Source organism: Hyaena hyaena, unplaced genomic scaffold (assembly GCF_003009895.1).
Source record: "Hyaena hyaena isolate Hyena2069 unplaced genomic scaffold, ASM300989v1 scaffold_874, whole genome shotgun sequence".
Lineage (NCBI taxonomy): Eukaryota > Metazoa > Chordata > Mammalia > Carnivora > Hyaenidae > Hyaena > Hyaena hyaena.
In genome coordinates this window covers 785218-790767 of record NW_024081504.1, presented here as the reverse complement: position 1 = coordinate 790767, position 5550 = coordinate 785218, and the positions used below count along the sequence as shown (strand labels likewise).

General features: G+C 37.5%; 1 pseudogene; it reads left to right on the top strand.

Annotated features, from left to right (window-relative positions):
• Nucleotides 1–3944: 3944 nt before the first annotated feature.
• Nucleotides 3945–4080, top strand: LOC120222396 (annotated as a pseudogene).
• The last annotated feature ends 1470 nt before the right edge of the window (nucleotides 4081–5550 follow it).

Sequence of the window (5550 nt, the reverse complement as noted above, 5' to 3'; positions counted from 1 at the left end):
GAGTGTCCACTTAACTGAGTGGGAGAAGGGCCAGAAGAACACCCGGAACAAAACTGGATTCGTTATTATTTCAACAGCAGGATACCACAGCATGCTGGTTTGGAGAGCAGGAAGTAGGTATGAGACACCAGTGACTCGGTCAAGGTGAACAGTGACTTAGTAGAATCCATCTGCAGCTACACCTGGACCCAGTGTTGCTCCTTCAAAATGCTGCTCTTTCATTCACTCACTCACTCACTCACTCAATGATGTTAACATTTTCAAATTTATTTTGTTAGCTATTTTGAATAAAGGAAGTGTAATGCATAAAATGTCTAATAAAGTAACTAAAGAAAAACCACTTTGGAAATAAGCATAATTTTCAGAGTCAGCATAGGTCAGAAATAATTTTGAATGAGCGAGCTACCGAGTTCAAATCACCATGCTGAACTGAGCAAACACTTGTAAAGAACAAAGGAAAATCTCAGAACTGACTGAAGAGCACCAGGCCTTTCAGCGCAGTCAGTGCTGACAGAATCTAATGTTCATGCATAGGCAGGTAGGATCAGATATGGAAAACCCACAAGCCTCTGAATTGAGCACCTATTGTAGTAAAGGTATTTTCCCCTCAAAGCCTTAGTTACAAGTATAGTGAGATATCAAGGGAAGAAGATTACAGTGAAAATAAAAGCTACTTTCCTTCAGGAGAAACTGCTTGGTGGATGGAGTTAGGGAGTGAGAAGGACTTGTCTTTTGGAATCTCATTCACAGGAACTTGAACAAACACAGGAAGAAGTTATTAAAATTGCCATTCTCCATCCATTTACTATTTGTGCTATGGCTCATGAATGCCCTTGCAAATCTGATTATTTTAGGGGTGCCTGGGTGGATCGTCAAACTAAGCATCCAACTTTTGGTTTCAGTTCAGGTCATGATCTTACAGTTCACGGGTTCGAGCCCCATGTTGGCAGCAATGCAAAGCCTGCTTGGGATTCTCTCTATCTCTTTCTCTCTGCCCCTCCCTTGCTTGCTCTCTCTCTCAAAATAAAATAAATAAATTTTAATTTTTTTTGACTTTTTAAAAACACCTGCGGCTTTCTTCTCCATAAACATACACAAACATGCAATTTTTAAAATTAATTTTTTTCACTGAAAATTGATTTGTTCAGTAACCTGATATCAATATTGCATAGTGGAAAGAACCTTGGATTGGCCCTGGCACTAACATAGACAACTTCATGTAACCTCTGTGGATCTCAGGTCCTCATCTATAAAATGAGAAGGTTGGACTAACTGACCTCCATGTGCCCTTCTATTATGATGTGTTCCTAACTGAAGGGAAGTTCAGTATTCCTTAATGGAGCGTCTTGCATTGGAAGCAACACTCTTGGTGAAAGGTATCTGGCTCCTTAATTTGCTTTCCTCATTCTTTCCTCTTGAGTTCTCTCTTATTCTTATGGACCCTGGACGATTCTTGCGGCTACCATCATACTACTTCAGAAGGACTCTACATGGACACAGGCCCTTGCCTTGGCACCTCTGAATATTACTAAGATAGGGAAGAAACATTTAAAGTGGAAATACACAGAAAGAGGAGCATGCATCTAGAGTGAATCAACTTACAAGCTATGGCTTACTCACTTTTAATCTGTGATGCACAACGAGGGTCCCACTTAGTCTGGGTCCCCATATGTCTTCTCACCTGATAACATCCTTATGGAAACCTAAACTCCTCATAATTCAGGCTCAGAGAGGATAAGAAAGGCCCAGTTATTTATCAACTGAGTTCTCTCTTACATATGTTCTGGTTTTAACTGAAGACTTTGCCTGTTCTCTAGATGATAGACACCAAGATGACCTTCTGGGAAGTCTCCACTCTCACCAGCACCACCAATTCAAGGGGCATGCCCTGACAGAACTCAGCATGATAGTCCTGTTATATTAGAACACAACACAGTAACCGTGGCTCTCCTGTGAAATAACAGAGCAGGAGAGATGTATGTGATAATAGACCACTATTATAACTTTGGTTATATGCAGATGCATATAGTCAAGATTAGAGTTGGTGAATATAAGAGAACACCCAACTAAAGAGTGCATTCCACAAGCATATTTGAAAAGCATGAAGTAGATAAATAAACTTTAATCTCTCAGGTAAAAGAAGTTCAGAAGTACATAGTCCAAGGCTGTTAAGACAGCCTTACAGTGCCAGCCTCAGAGTTTTGCATCTTTTTGCCCCACCATCTCTAATACATGGTGTTCATTCTCAAGGGAGCCTTCTGGCTCAAGATGGATGCTGGAGTTCCAGCCAATACATCCACATTCCAAGCAGTATGTAAATATAAAAAGGGTCAGTGCCAGATAACTGTCTGCCTTTTGAGATTTCTTAGAAGTTTCACCAGCATATATTTGTAGTTCATTGGCCAGAGATTGGTCACTTGGCCATAAGACATTTGGGAACTGGGCAAAGTAACACCACAAATAAAATTAGAAATTCTTTATGAGGGAAGGAGAAAAGAATGGATATTGGATTGACAGTAAATTAGCCATCTCTGCTTCAGTAGGTGTGTAACAAAGTATAGTAGGAATTCTGGAAGATGTCCCAGGCAAGTAAAAAGGGCTTCCCTGTAAAGGTTTAGCATTTGACCTAAAACAAAAGAATTAATTAGCCTCCTCAGTTGGTGAAGGCCACCCAAGACTAAACACATAGATGTGTAAATACAAAGTCATCAAAATATAGCTTGCAGAAAAACTCCAGATTGTTTAAACTCCTAGAGCAAGGGAGAGAAGACCAGAATGGAAGATTAGGGCCAGATCATGGAAACCTTACATGCTGGGTAGAGGAGTGTGGGTTTCATCCTGTAGGTAAGAGAGAGACAATGGGCAATTTTAAGCATGGGAGTGACACAGTCTGATTTGCACAACTGTAAGATTATTCAGCATTTGCACTAGGATATGTCCATAGGTGAGTGGTACAGGGGAATTCTGCCTTACAAATGGTTCACTTCAATAGAGAGTTACTAACAGATGTAATAAGGACATCTTTGGTAATGGGGGTGGGGGAAGGAGGAGCAAGGCATACAACTGGGCTAAAAATACTTTGCAAAATTTCCTTGCAAAGACAACACACAGCCCAGAAACCCAGTATAAACACATTCCAAATCTGCAGAAGTTGACAGGGAGTCTTGGGACTCAGATAAACATAAAGGAGGGAAAAAAATTAAGAGATGGATAAAAAAAGTCACAGATTTAATTCTGATCTATTCCTTTGTGCAGTCTTTTACAGATCAGTCTTCCCCCACCACTTAAATTCTATCTCACTCTTAACATAATAGAGAGCCAATTTTTTAATCAAAAGCCATTTTTAGGATCAAAGAGAAACATATTTCTAGGCGGATAGTATGTTAGTTATATCTTGTAATATCACATGGTGAGGGGTATTCAACTAAAATTAGAGATGATATTTGCTGAAATTCTCAAAAAATCAAATGCCTCCAAATCCAGGGGAGGCAAATTGAATCTTTTTTCTTTCAGGATATTTTTCTCAAGTACTAGCGGAAGTGCTAATGAGAGACAGGCCTCCTTGCCATCCAGTGACAAATGTAATAGGTTACATGAAACCACAGAAAATGAGTCTATTTAAAAATGTCAGATACAACACTAAAGGAAAACTCAGTCTTGTATTTTTTCCTCTTGATCATGGCCTAATAGAGACAATTCAGAAATGATTTCTTCTGAACTTGGTGATATTCATGATTGAAATAGTGTTGCTAATGATAACAATGTGTAGAATTATTACATGGAAAGTACTAATAATGCAAATCATATGGTCTGTAGATGCAGTTCCCCGCAGATTATTTTTTCCTAGGCATATTTGATTACTCAGAGATTAGCATACTAGAACTCAGATTTGTACTAATATATTGAGAATTGGGGTTTATAAGAACAAAATTAGGCATTTAAAAATTGCTTCTCAGCTTTTTAGCTAAGATCAAGTGTAAAATTAGACATGTAACCAAAATTTTTTATGCCACCTTTGCCATATACTTTGACAATACAGAGAAGGAGGTATTGAACTAAAATTAATATTCTCAAGTATTTTTGGATCTTATGTTTTTGCTTAGATCTACCACAGTGTTCTGTAAACCATAATGTTAAAATAATTATAAAATTATATGAGTACTTGCTAAATAAAAGCACAACTCTTAATCTGTGGTTTCAAAATGAAATGCATATTTTGGAGTCTTTAAATATTACCTGACTTCTTGATTATTGCTTCAAGAAAAAATGTTTTCTGGGGCGCCTGGGTGGCTTAGTCGGTTAAGCGTCCGACTTTCGCTTAGGTCACGATCTCACGGTTCGTGGGTTCGAGCCCCGCGTCAGGCTCTGTGCTGACTGCCAGCTCAGAGCCTGGAGCCTGTTTCAGTCTGTGACTCCCTCTCTCTCTGACCCTCCCCTGCTCACGCTGTCTGTCTCTCTCTCTCTCTCCTAGAAATAAATAAAAAAAAAAAAAAAAAAAAAAAAAAAAAAAAAAAAAAAAAAAAAAAAGAAAAAATGTTTTCTTCTTCATATTCAGAGGAGTTTTTTAAAACTATCTTCACATATCATGCTGATAGTTACAGGAAACACGTTTCTTCTGTAAGAGACAACATTTATAAAAATATGTTACTATGATTATGGGTTATTTCCACTCGTTTTAAGGAATAATGAAATTAGAACTTTAAAACTGCAAACAAGTAGAGCCAGCGTTTTATTTTCTGTTCTTTTCTTTTCTTTCATATTAGTAGCTTTCTAGAACCATGTCCCTAAGCTAATGGGTATAGAACAAAGAATTTTCTTAAAGAAAAAAAGTTGTAACAGAGGAATTTTCTGACCAAAGACTTGGCATCAAACAAATCATGGATATGACTATAGATGTGTCATAAAAGCAAAGACAGAACTATAAATTTTTGTAATGATTTAATTAGCAAATTTGCATCTGAAGTCCCATAAAATTTACTTGTACCCTATTTTTCAAAAGATGTTCCTATATCATATTTAGGTGTACATGATATATAGTATATAGTACATGAAGGCACATATGAAGGAATATAGAATATATCCCTATACGTGTCTGTATATATATTCAGTACATGCTGTAACAGACAGTTTTAATAGCTTATGATACAATAGCAAACAAATTAAAAATCTCAGCAATTTACAACAACAAAGATTTATTTTTTGCTCCTATTATATATCCTTCACTAGTTGGTTGCACCTCTATTCTATATCTTCTCCATTCTGGGACCCTGCTCAAATGAACAGTCCCAATCTGGGACATAACTGATCTTGGAGTACAGAGGAAAGAAAAATGGCAGAATGCTTCAATGAACCATCTGTTAACATTTCATTGTCCAAAACAATCCATGTAGCCAAGCTTGATACCAATGGGTCACCAAAACCAAGTCTCTCCGTGGAAGGGCAGGAAATTATTGGGAATAACTTTGATGCTTACATGACTTCCTGAAAACATATTTATCCAAACAATAGATCATTCAACTATCTCTTTCACAGGACAATAGATCTCTCAAC